At 40.6% G+C, this 17,702-nt stretch overlaps 1 protein-coding gene across 6 annotated transcripts in view; it reads right to left on the bottom strand.

The window, feature by feature from the left end:
• Positions 1-17,702, bottom strand: part of OSBPL8 (oxysterol binding protein like 8) — a 100,314-nt gene that overhangs the window by 67,054 nt on the left and 15,558 nt on the right. The window contains exon 1 of one of the 6 annotated variants that reach the window (XM_054187952.1): positions 1,535-3,391. The exons of the other annotated variants lie outside the window; for them this stretch is intronic. The gene's annotated coding sequence lies outside the window, so the exon portion shown is untranslated. Of the gene's footprint in view, positions 1-1,534; positions 3,392-17,702 lie in introns of those variants that run through there. 6 annotated transcript variants of the gene reach the window in all.

Here is a 17,702-nt window from a genome sequence, read left to right as displayed (position 1 = left end):
CACACCACCAGAAAGCATTGCCTTGTTCTCTAGACATGTCCTATTTACTTTTTTTTTTTTTTGCTACAGAATGAAAGGTTCGATAAACCTTAGTATTCACACCACATTTGAAGTCACCAGTGAGACAAGAAAACAGTCTGGAATCAAGCAGAACTCGGTGAAAAAAAACACGTCTTAACCATTCATTCATTTAGTGTGTTTCAGGAGGGAAGCAGATCAAAATAGGATGCCCACAAGAGATGCCCATCAACAGCCCATTGCTCTACTTCTCTATCCAAGGCTCCCATGAGCAAAAGATACAAGTGGATGAGACGGCTGTAAGCTGGCCTGTTCCAAACAGAAAAGACAGCATCCCACAGGGAGAAAACCGCACAGTCCCACCCTCCAGGAAGCCACACTCACACTGCCCTTCCCTCCCGTCAGAGCAAGTGTTTGATCAGAGAATTAGCCCAAGGATTACTTTTTTTTCTTTCTTTTTTTCTTGGGTGCGGTGAAGGGGCAGGAAGCAGCTAAGTCACAAATCAGATTGCTAAACCAACACTTGTGCAAGAGTAGGGGTAGCACGGAGATGGTGACTTTGTTTTCATAGAATGGTTAGAGTTGGAAGAGACCTTAAAGATCATCTAGTTCCACCCCCCCCCCCCGCCATGGGAAAGGACACCTCCCAGTAGACCAGGCTGCTCAAAGCCCCATCCAGCCTGGCCTTGAACACTTCCAGGGATGGGGCATCCACAACTTCCCTGGGCAACCTGTTCCAGTGTCTCACCACCCTCATAGCGAAAACTTTCTTCTTATTATCTAATCTAAATCTACCCTCTTCCATTTTGAAGCCATTAGCCCTCGGTCCTATCACTACATGCCTTTAAGCTACAGTTTTAGCATACTGTGCTTAGGATATACACAAAACTATGGCTTCAGCTCAAGCTTTGGCAGAAACAGATTAACTGAGCACAGAGGCTGATTGCAGGGGGTGACACGGTAGGAGGCATCACAGCCCCTCCAGGGAGCCTGAGGAGCATCCTGGGTGCAGGAGAAGGGAAAGGAGAGGACCAGGAGGGCACACAACAAGATTTTGCTATTCAAAGCCTGCCTCAGGAAATACGCACTCAAGAAAACAAATCTCATTGTAAAGAAAGACCATTTGTACAACTGCTTTCAATTTTTTTATTATATTTTTTGTTCTCATATTTTGTAAAGCAAATTAGAATTAAAAATCCCTGAGGAAGAACATACAGAATTAACACATTTATAGCAAGTTACCATAACATATGCCACAAAAATACAAATGAAAACATTAATAAGAAGTTTAACATAAAGACTGTTCGCTAAAGAAACTGCAAAGCTTATAGTTCCCTATGACTCAGTCCAAAGAGCTGACGAGGATCTTACTCAAGTACCTGAGTAGTTACTGAGATAGCAGGTAACTGGCAAGCGTAAGCCTAGACGTTTTAATGTAAATTAGAAACAGTAGACATCTGAAGGGAGATGAGTACAAGTGATTAATTTGTCTCAATAAGATGAAAGATGGCATTACCACAGAAAGAGGAATTCACCCCAGCAGCTCTGTTTCCCGGGGCGGCAGGCATTGCGACGCGCACCTTCCACACACCAGCACGGGGATGCAGAATTGGGTAATGTCTCTTGGAGACTGCTCCTTGTCATCTCTCCCCCATGCATCCATTTTAGGTTCTATTATTAGCAGGAAATTCAGCAACACCAGGCTGCATGCACATTCAGTTTATGGAAACACTAAACTCTATTAAACAAGATGAAAAATGAATGGCATTGCAAACTGACGTATACACTGATATTTAAAGCAGTCAGTGGGCTTTTTTAGTTACACAAACTTGCAACCGCACTCAGTTATCCAAATAAACAGATCTTTCCTGACACAGGAACATTCACCCTAAACCGGTTTTAAACCCATCTCTATTTTTAGCAGACATTCTTTTTAACTCTTAATGTGTATTGTCAACACTCCTGGTGTATCCTGCTCCTCCATTTGTTCATGTGGCCACAGCCACTACATCCTTCCCCACCTCAGTCGCGAGAGTAGTGTCATCTGACAGGTACCCTAACGTCTAATACTTAGCATTTGTGGTTGTCCACGATCCTGAGGAAACTCATAATCCAGCGGGGTCCCGAAGCCTGCAGAGAAATTATCTGGGAGAGGAAGGGAGAAAATTCTGCCTGCTTATGTTTGAACAGACATGCAGAGTAAAACAGGTGCAGAAATGGTTAAGGACTACCTTCCCCACATTGTTTAGCTTATGAGTAGGCAGCCAGCTTGGCTTATTTTTCTTGGCAAAACAAAGGTTGAAAGTGAACAATATTGCTTCTGAAACATGCCAAAACAAACACCAAGGAGGGAAAAGGGATCTCTCAGCAAAAGGATGTTGCCAAAAAGTCAAGTACGTATGAGCTTGGAGAACAGATTTATTTTGAAAAATTACAGAAAGCTTCCAACCATTCGAGCTCCAAGGCTTTGAAGCAACTTTCCAATCAATGTAGAAAGAGGAATTTATAGATGTAATTGTAAATGCAGCCAGGTTATTAAGAGGGGTGCTTCCACGAGTAAGTGTGCCCCTTTTCTAGTTCAGCTAGATTAGATTTGAAGACACAACCCCAAATTTAAATCATCATCTTTTTAGCTTTTGGGGGACATTTATGACATGCCTTTGCTGCTCTCTCCATATTCACAAGTGTTTGCAATTTGGTTGTCTGCCTGGTTGGTTGATTTGGCTTTAATTAACAGATGTTCCTACTTCATAATCACAATGCTTAATAGCTTAAATGTTCAGAAGGGCACATGCAAACTGAAATTATTTGAAAAGAATTATATGATGGCATCCCAGCCAGTCACCTATGTTTACTTTCTAGACAATGGATACAAACAGGCACTTAGAAAGGTATTGCTCATTTTAAAGCAGCTGTACCAATGGGAAAAATCATACCATAAAATAAGCTATTTCTCTCCACTGTGAAGAGGATCTAGGGTGACAAGCTCAGCAGCACAGATTTAAAGCAGAAGGGAAATGTACACCTCATCACACGATCGACAACCTGTCATGTTAACCTCTGTATTTCAGCTTAATTTATTTTAATGGATTGCTTCAGCTATTGGTATTTTTTGTAACAGTCTGGTTTTCAGTTAGCTGCACCTTAAGAATAGGAAAATTCTGCTTGTGTCTCTGATAGAAGCAAAGGACAAAACGCATCAATGAAAGAATCACAGAATTGCCTAGGTTGGAAGGTACCTTTCAGATCATCTAGTCCAACCATCAACCTACCTCTGACAAAAACCATCACTAAACTGTATCTCTAAGCACTATGTCTACCTGTCTTTTAAATACCTCCAGGGATGGTGCCTCAACCACTTCCCTGGGCAGCCTGTTCCAATGCTTAATAACCCTTTCAGTGTAAAAAATTTTTCTTAATATCCAATCTAAACCCCCCCGGCTCAACTTGAGGCCACTTCCTCTTGTCCTATCACCTGTTACTTGAGAGAAGAGACCAACCCCCAGCTCACTACAATCTCCCTTTCAGGTAGCTGTAGAGAGCAATAAGGTCTCCTCTCAGCCTCCTTTACTTCAGGCTAAAGAATCCCAGCTCCCACTCTGTGTGAACCGGATTTTAACTACATACATACGCACGCTCAAAAGTCTTACGCAACTTCCTACTTCTTCCTAACTCCCACCCTTTAAAAAAAAAAAGATATCCCAAAAGCTGTAAGAGTATGCCTTGGGTCCTGCACTTGGGTCACAACCACCCTACACAACACTACAGGCTTGGGTAAGAGTGGCTGGAAAGCTGCCTGACAGAAAAGGATCTCGGGGTGTCGGTAGACAGCCAGCTGAACGTGAGCCAGCAGTGTGCCCAGGTGGCCAAAAAGGCCAACAGCATCCTGGCCTGTATCAGGAACAGCGTGGTGAGTAGGATGAGGGAAGCGATTGCCCCCTTGTACTCAGCCCTGGTGAAGCCCCACCATGAGTTCTGTGTCCAGTTTTGGGCCCTCACAACAGGAGGGACATTGAGATGATGGAGCATGTCCCAGGAAGAGCAACAAAGCTGGTGAAGGGTCTAGAGCACAAGTCTTATGAGGAGCAGCTGAGGGAGCTGGGGTTGTTTAGCCTGGAGAAAAGGAGGCTGAGGGGAGACCTTATGGCTCTCTACAACTACCTGAAAGGAGGTTGTAGCGAGGTAGGGGTCGGTCTCTTCTCCCAGGTAACAAGTGATAGGACAAGAGGAAACGGCCTCAAGTTGCACCAGGGGATATTAGGAAAAATGCACTTCACTGAAAGGGTTATCAAGCATTGAACAGGCTACCCAGGGACACAGCTGAGTCACCATCCCTGGAGGTAGTTAAAAGATGTGCAGATGTGGTGTTTAAGGACGCAGCTTAGTGGTGGTTTTGGCAGTGTTAGGTTAACAGTTAGACTCAATGATCTTAAAGGTCTTTTCCAACCTAAATGATTCTATGATGTTACATTCTCTGAGGTATAGTTGCACAGGCCACAGAGCAAAAGCAGCAGAAGCCAGAGGCCTTGGCTGTGTCAGAAGTCTCTATGAAGGCACACCTTTATTCGCACCTTCAAAGACAAGTGGAATTGGCAGTGTTCTGTATCGACTTACGTATTCCATATGTTAACCAGTTATATCAGTGTTTATTGCACGGATATGTTGTTTTAACTGATTATTAGGAAAGAAATGCCTTTTTTTCCTCCAGCATAAGAAAGGCTCCTCAACAAATATGTAACTTGTTCCAGGCATATTAGTGAGTTTAAACCTGACTCCATGGCAGTAATACCCTATTGGAGGTATGTTTCTAACATTAAAACTGTAATTCAATTCATGAAAGGACTCTTCTTCCCTTTCTCCCACAGAAGATCAACTTCTGTACAAACACTTCACTAAATTTGGAGAATTTCTTCAAGAGTCTTGGCCTGATCTCATCACTGAGATGCTTGCTATGCTACCTCTTGTATCCTCACTGCCCCCCAAGAGTTCACAAATTTCAGCCAATGTGCAGCCACAAAGTGAAAGTGGAACAGATGACCCCTGAATCTAATAGGTTTTCTGTTTAATGGATGGACCAAGCTACTCAAACACCTGCATACTGTATGATATAGGCAGGTTTTAGCTTTCTCCCCAAGTACTATCACCTATGGTCATTAGATACGGCATTTGCACTCTGATACTGTTTTGTGATCTTTTATAGTATCAGAGCACCCTCTTACACTCCAGCATCATACCCCATAGGCAAGGTACAGCCTCACCTGTGACCCACTAACCGGCTGCACAGTCAAATGGCTACTGCACACTGATCTGGCCTTTCCAAAGGGGAAGCGTTCTCCAGGGCATTGACCTCCAAAACTGACCTGCTAAGCTCTGCTGGATGGCTGCCTTCTTTCCTTGAGGGCTAAAATAAGTTCATGCACTTAAAATGACCAAGATGGGTACCAGATAAGAATATGTTGTAAATTTCTTTAAGATGACACAGGCATAACAACTGACTTCAAAGATCAATGTGGCAACAAGCATGGAGGAGGCACAGCAGGAGAAAGGAAACCTAGTTGCTTACATTGGCATCAAGAAGGGTAAAAATTCACCTAGGCCCTTGCTGAAAAGCAGAGATACAACAGTACCACAGAAATGCTATTCCACAGGGAATCGCAGAATGGTTGAGGTAGGAAGGGACCTCTGGAGATCGTCTTGCCCAAACCCCTTTTGTGGGATGGCATCTAGGCAGCCTTTGAATATCTCCAAGGACACAGATTTCACAACCTCCCTGGGCAACCTGTGCCAGTGCTCGGTCACCCTCACAGTAAAGACATGTTTCCTGATGTTCAGAGGGAATCTCCCGTGTTTTGGTTTGTGTCCATTGCCTCTTATCCTGTCACTGGACACCACTGGAAAAAGCCTGGCTCTGTCCTCTTTACACCTCCTTTTCAGGTATTTATACACATTGATGGAATCTCCCTGAGCCTTCTCTTCTCCAGGTTGAGCAGCCCTAGCTCTCTCAGTCTTTCTTCATCTAAGAGATGATCCAGCCCTTTAATCATCCTTCATGGCCTTTCATTGGACTCTTTCCAGTATGTCCATGTTTCTCTTCTACTGGGAAGCTCAGAGCCGGAGCCAGCACTCAAGGTTTGGCCTTGCAAGTGCTGAGTAGAAGGGAAGGACCATCACCCTTGACATGCTGACAATGCTCTGTATAATGCATCCAAGGACACCATTCACCTTCTTAGTGGCAAGGGCACATTGCTGTCTGTCAACTTGCTGCCTGGCCAGGATCCCCAGATGACCCCTAGGTAAGCAGTTCTCAGGTGTGGTTATCAGTGCATTCAGTTCAGTAAAGTCCATAACGAAGTTTAAGTTAATACTCTTGAGAAACGTATACAAGTGCTACAAATAAAAAAAGGAACAAGTTTCATAAAAATTAAGAGCTAACAGAGATAGGATCAGTTTTAAGAGATTAAAGGAAATCTAAATCCTAAACCTAACCAGGGTGATCAAACCAAGGCTCTCAAATAATCTAAGTGTCATTCAGCAATCATATTGACAGGGTGAAGGCACTTTCACTTTGCTCCATGCAGCCAGGGAGCAGCAAAGGCACAGAAGGTAATCAAGGTACATGTCTTATTTTCAAGGCTCTTTGAATCCAGTGCACCTGAAGAAGTACAAACCCCTGGTTGTAGTGTGAGGCCGAGATCATCTCTCTCAGTTCACGAGTCCAAGTACACTTCATTAACAAGCCACAGATCAGGCCAGTTTCTTGCACATGACACAATGTCACAGCATGCCAGAGACACTGTGTTTGTTAAGACCGGTTCCGAGAAAGCAGGAACTGAAGCTGAGTCACTGATAGAACTGGAGTGGGGCCAACAGGGTCAAATGATTCTGCAAAAGATCTGGTAAACAAAGAAATCACAAATTTTCCTCAACGCTCAAACTGAGCGTCTTACACACATTAAGAACTTGGAAGAACCAGGAAGAGGTTTCATTCTGCTGCTCTAGAAGAGAAATTTGAGAGCTGAGTAAATCTCTAGGTTCAATTCTAAACTTCTATTGTGAAGTCGGGCCAAACAGCAGAGCTTGACAACACCAGTAATAATATAGGGGAAGTTGCAAATGACAAACTGCATGGTTACATTAACTCTCAATTGCAATGTTTGAATGCTTAAAAGTCTGCTACAGGTATAACCACACCAGACTCAGCTGCCTCAAGTATGTCCCTTGAGTGTACTGTGATCACTTAATGCTATCAGCCATCAACTACACCCTTATGAAACACTTCCTTCCACCTTAAGTTTCATCACCTGCCTTCTCATTTCCTGAATAAACAGTCCACATGCAAAGAAAGCTGTTTCCTTTGGTTTTGTACTACTGTTTTCAGAAGGGAAAAAAAGAAAATTATAAACAAACAAGCCATCAAAAAAAACCCCAGGCAAGTTGAAGCACAGTTGAAAATATCTCTCATCTAGAAAAAAAAAAAACTTGGGAAGCGGAAGCATAGTCCAGATACCTCAGCTATCTTTTGAGAGTGACAGATGGCAATGAATGCCAAGAAGAGGATAGCAAACTTCTGAATATCCACTGAAACTTTAATAATTACTATCTTAAACAGGTGTCCCACAGGCAAACTTGTCCTGATAAAAATGGAAGAGTGGTAAGTATCACCTCCAGATATTACAATCCAACATCCTCTCAAAAAACTCACATCCCAAGTGTTCTGGAGTCTTTGGCCATTGTAATGCACTTCAAAGCTCCCCAAACTGTCCCAGTCTTAATGATTTATTACTTTCCAAGACCGCACCCATGATTCAAATTAGTTGTTCGTCTTAACGGTAAAAATGGCTATTTCTTCACCTAAGGGTGTCTAGTTACCTAGACCACTATCCACTTTGCCTCCGCGAGCCTGTTTTACCAAGGGCTCAGTCCAACCTTTGAGCATAAGAACAAGAGAGGCAATAAATCATTAAATTTTTTTTTTTGCATTTAATCTTGAACTAGAGAAAACCTATGAAGCTTCATAAAATATTCAGAAGATTTTTTTTTTGCTTTGTTGTGCTGAAGTAGGGAAAGAAGATTAAATCAAACCTTTCATCGCTAGATCTAGCATTTTATTTTTACATTTCAAGATGCTACAGGACCAACCAGCAAAATAACCAACTTTACACAACTTTATACAACATTAGATTGGTCAATGACAGCCTCTGAAGAAAAAAAAGATGCACTGAGACTGAGTGGTTAGACACATTGCAAACTGTTTTCTTTTCAGAACTCCACCCTGCAACTTAAGGGCACATTCGCTACTTGTGCCTTGCATTTTTTCTGCCCAAAGATGACAAACTAAAAAAGGTTTAAGAAAGCAACATGACAAATTTAATAATTTAAAGTCAGGGAATCCTGCCTTTCTTCTAACAGGATCAGAAGTTTTCTTTCAGAACTGTAAAGGTACTACTAATAGCCTCACACACACATCCCCCCATATACCCAGTCAACTCATGTTTATCAAGAGGTTTGCATTAGAAGCCAAGATGTTCAAATTAATATCTCAGAGTAAAAAAAAAAAAAAAGTTGTTCTGTACTGTGATGAAAGGCCAGCTGGTACTCCCTGTGGTTTCTTATCTCTCATGTTGACAGATGTATGAAGTCGTAGTGTCACACACTCTTCTAGACACAGCTGAAACGGTTTAAGAGATTACTAGTCCTCCACACCTGGTTCTTGCCTCTGCCTTCACCACTGCAGCTGCTGCCTTTCTGACCTGCCCACATGCCTGTCTGTGCAGGTGCTCCCTAAACCTCTTCCATCAGAGGGACACCCACTATTGCAAATAATTTTGAACAGCCACTCTCAAAACACAGGTCATTTAAACTGAGCTCGGCCATAGGACTTTGCACCTGTCTTTCTGCTTGCAGGTCTGGCACAGCAGTGGTAAAAAACAGCCAAGTGGCACCTCTTAACCCACCTCTGTTCCAACTATAACAGCCTGGGCAAGGACTATGTCTACAGCTACAGACTCGCCCAACACCAACTGCAAACCGATGCAGGAAGAGAAGGGAGTCAAGCCAAGGCAAAAGGAAAAGCAATGTTGTTGTTGTTGTTAAAGGTTTTTCGGATATGAAAAAGTGAGATAAGTCAGCAGAGATGTTCCCACAGACAAGATGTATAAGTGGCAGAACAATCCCTTCCATTTCTGATGCCAAAGTGGAATCAGTTGACATCCTGAGACACAAGACTGATGCGTATTTCCTCTGCATGGAACTTTCCAAAACAAAATCCAACCTTGCGTTTCCTAAAAGGAAGATTTTTCTCTTTTCCCCTTGACAGACATTACTGTCAAATACAGAGTCAAAGCATTAAAAAGGAAGGAAAAAAAAAAACCCACACATTTACTATTTCAAGCCTATAAAAAACACTTTAAGCGTATAAGAACTAATTCATTGTGCTCAAAAAGCCTCAATAAAGGGATGCTGAAAATCTACTTTAATACTTCAAACAATGCAGAATACTACCTTCAGTGATGAAGCCCTCTAAACATCTTGGTTATAATGTGAACACATACACCGAAATATCTTAAGTCTCATGTGCAGGTCAAGAATATAGTCGACTTCATAAGGAATAATGTTTCAGAGAGCTATTCTAAGATTATATATAAATGATTGCAAGTGATTGTACTATTGCGGATCAATGAATTACCAACTGCCAGATGAACTATATGTGACCAGATGAGTGCTCTTTACCAACTGCAAATTAAGTAAAAAGTCAGCTTAAACTACTGTGAAGTTTCTTTATCTCAGCAACATTGCTTTGGACAGATAGGCACCGTCACACAGACGGTTCCTTGCTACATCAAAAGCTATTGCAGTTGATTTCCTACATTGTTTCTCTCTGAGCTGATTTAAGCAAACAGAAGCAAAATTTCAGGTTGTCACAATTTCAGAATATGCACTTGCTCAGACAGTCATTGTAAAACATTTTTCTTACTAATAGTTTACAAACAATTTGCAGTTTTAATATGAACACCAAGCAATTATCTCAGGCATTAGAGCACGTATTACTTAAGTTACAATACCATTTACATTCAAAAAGTCTCTCTTGCTGGGGGATGGACAAGAATATTTTTCCAAGTCTGTGTTCAAACGACCACACCATCCCCTATTTAATGAGAGCCCACCTCCCCCCCACCTTTTTCACCTACGGTCTCTCCCTCATCTTTGCAGGAGTTAGTCACCTGGAGGAATACGATGACTGTCCTCCTCAAAAGCGATCAAATCTTACTCAGAACATTCCTTGACAACGGATACATTATGCTTAGCTGCAATACAGTTATACTGTGTTTGAGAGGTTTTTATGAAATGGCCTTTCTGCAGGATTAAACATGGTGGATATTTAAAACAGTAACCTAACATTTATTCTCACGTAGAATTTAGTTTTCTTATCTTGGCAGCAGTGTCTCTTCCTGATATTAAAATAGAGGTAATGACATAAGAGATGGCCTTCATTTGGATTTCTTTTGACTAGTGCTTGAAGGTAGTTTCCACAATTTCAAGACACAGGATACTGTATGAGAATTTAAGAACAAAAGGTCAGAGAAGCCTACCGCAATAGGAAAAACCCTAGAAATTCTAACTTGAAGTAGCAGCAGGTTCAAACAGGCAGCAATAGTATCTGGCTTACACATCATGGTTTATTAAAAAGATTTAGAAAGTCTAATTTAGATTTCCATTGTTTATGCCAAGTTTAGGGTTTGTTTTTTTCACTTTACTGCTTGCCTAATTAAAATGAGCTGATGAACCTAACTTGTGGTTTTTTAGGTGTCGGTTTTTTAGGTGTCAGTTTTTTAGGGAGGTTGTGTTTTTTTTGTTTGGTTGGTTGGTTTGGGAGTTTTTTGTGGGGTATTGGGGGAGAGGTAGGTTTTTCATGGGGTTTTTTTCATTGTTGTTGTTCTGTGGGTTTTTAAGCCACGAACAAATATTTCAAACAGCCTTTATACTGGCTTAACAAGGACTAGTGCTTTTAGCATTACAGTTTAGGCTGGGCTGGCCACTAAACAAATGGCAGATAGTCTCTTCAACCACTTTCCCTTCAGAGAGAGAATGAGACACTTATGTATTGAAAAAAAAAACTAAAACTGCTTTAATAAAATAGTAATAATAAAAAGAGAAGATAATATTAATCAGAAAATAATGAAATATATATAAAACCTGGAATTGAGCTCCCAGGATGACAATCATGTCACTGGGCAGGCACTGGGAAAGTCCCAGACTGGACTCAGTGATGGGTGGGAACTGGATTCCAGATCTGTATTCAGGAATGCACAGATCTGGATCAAAGGCAGATAAACAGATGAGTACTCCTCGGATGCCCACCACTGAAAAAAAAAAAAAAAAAAAAAAAGAGGTATGACTCTTTGATCCCTCAGCTTTTATACTGAGCATGATGCAGATGGGATGGAACACCCTGATGGTCAGTTTTGGGTCACCCGCCCTGTCTGCTGATCCCCACAGGTGCAGCCCCTCTACACTCTTCTGCTTCCAACCATCCAAAGTTGCATATAAAGTTAGCTGACTTTGGTTATAGCAATAAGTATAAGCAGGAGCCTGTCTGCATACCATTCCCTGGTATTAACTATAAACATCAGACCTCATCACTGCTAGTGTCTGAAAAATATGATGTTATTTTCAGCGTTCAGTTAGTTAGAAGAGGTAAAATTACTGAAAAGAAAATTGGTTCTGTTTTACTGCAAACAAGGACAAGCATAAAACATCCAAGCTTGTCTTTCTGAAGCTACTGAATAACTGACCAACTTTGATTTGGAACTGTTGCAAGAATCTCATATAGCTGTTAGTTTAACAAGATGAACCGAGAGTATTCAAACAATATAACCTGATCCACAGGAACTGCAGAATACTGTCGCGTTGCAGACTTGGCAAGTAACCTCTTGGTGCCCCACACATTTCTATTCAACAAATTACATGCTCCACCATGACATTTCTTTGGGTGATGAGAAGGACCTAGCCTGCCACAACAAGCAGCTATGGAAGTGATACAAGCATCATAAAGTGACAACTTACCTTCAATTCACAGCCCTCAGAAAAACAGCTCAATATTGCTGCCTGATGCACGTTAGGCAACTGCTCACACTATTTACAACAATAAATAGGCAATTTATATAAAAATAATTGTTGCCAGAGCTGAAAATAGAAACTAAACCTTTCACTGGTCAAAGCCAGCCCTCAAGCAGTAGAGCTAAACACATTTGTACCCAAAGTTATCCCATTTCTGAAGAGCAGAATCCTTTTTAATCCTGGTACTGGGAGGAGACACCAAGATTCTCTGTAGCAAGAGCCACGTATTATCAGGTACATTTAACATTCTGCTTCAGGGACCAACACAGAAGATATTAAATTAATTCATGGTTGAGATAATAGGGAGTGGTTGTAAAATCACTTCATACAGCACAGCCAGGAAAACAAAGTCTTGACACTTCCTTGGAAGTTCTTTGAAATGCTTCAGAGAAGAAAACAAACAGAGGAAGAATCTAGTGTCTGGGACAAAGAATTATTCCATTCAGGGCCAAATGAATACTGAATGGACAAGGCAGCTCCTGCTGCCCTTCCATCCAATCTACTCAAGTACTGGGAATTCTCCTTCCCATAAAATTGGTTAACAGAGCCATCAGATAGCTTGAGCATGTGATTTAAGGTGAATGCGGTCCTCTCAGCTGTGCAATCCCATAGGACTGCGTGATATGAAGTTTTGAATCCTGCTTCCCTACTGTCCTCTATCCATCCCCTCAAAACTCTGCCAGTTAAGGCAAGTCAGAACGGCATGGTGCAGGTTGCAAGAGACATCCTGCAGCTGGGAGTCCAGGGACAGACTGAAGTCAGACACAAACACCTGGAAGGAAGGATGCAATGCTTGTGAGCTCCAGCAAATTCAGCTAGTGTTTTTACAATAAATAAGGGAAATAATACTTCCAAGAGAGAATGTATTTATTTTTTAAAAGAGAAAAATTACATCCTTTGCTTCACAGCATTACTTCATTCCAATATTGTCACCAAAACTGTCAAGAGCTATCAGTTTAATAGCATTTTATAGTTTACTTTCATATTTAAAATCACACACAATACCAAGATAACACTACCTTAACTGCCAAGATAATATTAGCATAAAGCAATTCAATACCCTGTATCTCTGCCACAGCAGTTAACTACACCTCTAAGTATCATATTACACTTTTTATTCCCTTGAAGGCAGCTTACACATGTATTTCAAAGCCTAGCATTTAGGAAAAGAATGAAACGCCAATTTCCATGCTTCACAATGTAAACGGAGCTAAGCAGCAATAGTCCGAGTCTCAGAGCTATAACTGAACAGAAATGTATGTCCCAACTTACTCATAGCCTAGAGTCTGCTTCCTGGGGCACATCCCATCTCTGACGCTCATTTTCACACACCTCACTGAGATGTCAGGAGGAGGAAAACTCAATGTACCCATTTAGATTTGCTGCAGGAGCAGCTGTAAGAATAACTGGCACCACATGTTTCCAACCACGAGCTATGCCAGAAGGGGTGACTGGAGAAATCTCAGGTCCTGCATTTTCAATTCATGATTCACTGAGTGCCCAGACTGAATATCCAAACCCAGTGGTCACAGAAACAAACCAGTGAACTTCAGCAGGTACACTACACTTAAAACTAAAGGCTTTAATTTTTAAAAACTCTGATTTCTCCAAGAAGTCTTGTAATGAACATGTAGGAGAATAAAGGTTTGTTCTTTTTGAGGTGGTTGGTGGAGTTTTTTTGTTTGGTGGTTTTTGTTTTGTTTTGGGTTTTTTTCCTCAAAATTGTCAAGCAAAAGCACTCTTAATACTGGCTTCAATGAAACCATTGCATGCAGAGCCCCTTATTCTCAAAAACACTTAGGCATGCACAATGTTTCCTTAAGTAGGGATTTTGTTCCTTCATTTTGCATCCCTCAACAGAATTCAGAGAAGGATGAGCTGCCCTCTCCCCATAATCACAACCTGAGAAAAAATACTATTAATGCAACGGCATGTTTTATACTCCCATGATAGCTTTTAGAAAGTCTATGACATTCATAACAAGCTTTTTCATATCCAGATTTTCTGCAACACACATGGAATATGAAATTAAGACCTCGCAACTCCAAGAGTGCTATTAACTTCATAAAATCCAGATTTTAAATGAATGGCACTTAAATATTTCCATGCCATTCATAAGCACCAAACTGTAAAACAACTGAGAGGCTTATCCATTAAAACCACCCAACCAAGATAAGCCCACAAGCATTCCAGTTACATCATGAAGTTATAAGCCACTTTCCCCTCCACAAGAAAGGCACTGTGCTAACATGTCACATACAATGAGAATCGACTGTTTCCAAATGTTGATAAGTATAATTAACCTTCATAACCCTGTCTTTGGCCTTGAACATTAAAGCTGAATTCAGCTTGAAAACCAATTAAAATGCTAAGCAGTCTATCCACTTTGGGACTGGAGAATGGCATACTGCATTCAATTAAAAGAAAAAAAAAGCAGAGCACAATTGTCTCCTTCAACACTTTCAAGGATCTGTTAGTTATTTTAGTAAAAATCATAATTCATAAATAAATCACATTTTAACAAGAACTGAAGAATTCTTCAATTCTTCATGCAGACCCTGAAACATTTAAGGTTGATAAAGGGAATTCTCTTATCCTAGCAAAATTGAAGGTTTAACGGAAAAAAAACAGGCACAGAAACAAAGGATAAGCTAGGTGGGCTATGAAGTTTGATCTTGCCTTTTCATGCTTCTCTATAAGAACAGACATTAATTGTATCAATATGGGCCAGAACTCATTCTCAGCTTGCACAGCACAGTCCACATTCACAGAGCTTAACCTTCTTCTCCCCCAGTAAGGTACCCTTATTCATTCTGCCTTTTGGATCAACTATTGACACGGAAAGCTTCTTAAACTTTACATTGGCAAACCTGCTTTTTCTACAGTTGCCATTTTTAAATTAGCCGAACAATTAGACAGGCAGGTGGACAAGAAATTCCCATTTTTCTCTAACTGATTCTTTCCTAGATGTGAAAAGCATGGAAAATCCTGGGCTACAATACTTAATTCCAAGGTAAGGCTTCAGACAGACCTCACAACCTCACAGCCAACTAAAAGACTACATATTGAAAGCTTCATTAAAAAAAAAATAAAAGCACATTTAAGAGTGGTAGAGTGTCCTTGGAGATCACCTCTGTAATGCAATCGTCTTTAAAATAATAAGAAACACCACAAAACTACAAGCAATTGCCCCTTTTCAAGAGTATCTTTAAAAGTGGCAGCATTCCAGTTTAGACACATAAGTTGCTCTAAACTGATCAAAAGTTCTGAACTTTAAAACATCTTGTTGAATATTAAATTTGTCTTCCTCATTGAAATGAAAGCATTTTAATAACTTTACAGTGGACATCATATTTCCTCTTACAAAGGAAAAATCATGTTCATCTGCCATGAAATTCAGATGCATGTGGATGTCTAGCTGATGAACAGGTTTCTTTTTAACCTCTTGGATTTGTTGCAGCTGGGCCAATCACCATGCCATTCTATTACCATACCCCTGAATAATGAAGGGAATAGAAGATTATAGTCAACCCTCTAAATAATGAGGGGAACAAAAGATTAAAGCAGACCAATGTCCAGCTGCTTACAAGAGCCTGTCAGAGTATCCAGACTCTGAACAAGACATATTTTACATGACAAATACTGTCACAGGTGCAGACCAAAAGCACTCTGTAGGTGTGCTTAAGAGTAAATTACTGTCATTCCTGGTTTCTACACTTTCCCATTTGAGCTTGAAACTCATATTATACTACAAGATTTTAAGCCAGGTTTGAAACTCTGCTCTTTCAATAACATTACGATTTTCCCATGCTATTCTGTGTAGGAGGCTGCTGCATCATGACAACAGAAGAAAAATCTGGGTCTCTTTATACTTTCTTGTTGCATCTATTCCTCCACATTAATCAACATTATTAGCTGATTAATTATCAACTAGTTGATTAATTATCAACATTAATCAACATTTAGTGTCAGAGCAAATAAACTTATGGGTTTTTTTCCAATTAAAACACTAGGTAGAAACACAACTTTTCTTTTTCAACAGAAAGAAAAGTAGGTAAAGGGATTTCTGATTCTCTAGTGAATCAGAGTTGATTATCACCATTTTATAGTTACTACTCAATTTTAATAGCAGAGTTCTGTTTCCAGTGATCTGTTATACTTTTGTATAACTTCTTTCATTCACTACTGGTGTTCAGTGTGGCATTATTACTTATTTTTTTCATTCTTAAAATTTCCTTTAAAATATTCACAATGTACCTGTTTAACAAACATCTGTTCAGCTACTTCGACAAGCTTGAATTAGCTATTCATTTTGAAAATAGACCCTTTATGAGCCGGCTAAAAGTCAGAATCATCTTCATGTCAAGTTAAGACACATTTCAAGCTCACACTCCTATAAGGAGCTCCCTTGATCGCTCTCGATACCCTTGACAGCTATTGCACATAGCTGTGCTGTAGATGGCAGCATTTTACACTGCTTAGCTCTCTACCTTAACCTGGAGCTAAGTAATGCAATACAGAAAATATACTGTAAAGTTGCTGCAAGAATCTTCAGTTTAAGCATTTGCAGAACATACCATCCACATTAAGAAAGTATGCAACCTGCATTAATTTGAAAAACAAAATATAGGTCAGGTCCCTTCTCATCCAACTAAAGACACGCACCATAACGCCAATTAAAGAAAAAGTTTAAGTTACTGTAGGTGAGATAACATCCTAAAAACAGAGACCCACAATAAACTGTTCCTGTGTAGGGGATCTGAGCACACTTAGACATTTTACTTCAACTGACCAAAACCAAAATAAGTTTTCTGTTATAACCTCAAATTCCTGACTAGAAAGTGCTGTTCTAATGTAGGAAGGTACATCTGGATCCTCTGGACTCTGAAAATCCCATGCTCCCATCACAGTAGGTTCATATTTATTTCATAATGGGTAGAAAAACTGCTCAATCACTAGCAAGTTAGTAGTTCTAGGAATGACCTCAACACCAATTTCAATGTCCCCCCAGCTTAAAATTTTCTCCTAGCTGTCAGCCTCATTATGCATCTCAAGCGAAGTACACAAATGCTAGCTCAAACAGGTTCTCCCTGGACATCAAGCATGAGAGCTTCCCATTGTAATGCTCACAAATCAGAGTTCATCAAAGACCATAATTACTATCATCACTACTCAGTAAAACACCTGCTGGGAACTCCAAGAGGCATGAGACATCAGAAACGGTGACAAAGGAGGAGTACAAGCTAAGACACAATAACATGGCACCTTCGTTAAGTCTGCAGCCTTGAACTTTGTTACGTTCGCAATGGAGAGTGGACTGGTATCACTGCATTCCACCAGAGTATCAGCAGTAGGGCTCCTACAAATGTTGGTCCTAGCAAATAAGTTTATGCTGATAACAACCTCCTTGGACACACTACTGGGAGGAGTGGAGTGTTACTATTTTTGCCTGCACAGCTTATGCTTGTAGTAATTTGTTTGGGGAGGGAGAAGACACTTGCTGACACAAGCACCTCCACTGCCGCTTCTCACACAGTGTTACAATAGCATTATATTTGCAATTTAAG

The sequence above is a fragment of the Rissa tridactyla genome, chromosome 1 (assembly GCF_028500815.1).
Source record: "Rissa tridactyla isolate bRisTri1 chromosome 1, bRisTri1.patW.cur.20221130, whole genome shotgun sequence".
In the NCBI taxonomy this organism is placed as follows: Eukaryota; Metazoa; Chordata; class Aves; order Charadriiformes; family Laridae; genus Rissa; species Rissa tridactyla.
The sequence above is the reverse complement of the archived record's forward strand: the minus strand, read 5'-3'. Positions and strand labels throughout refer to the sequence as shown.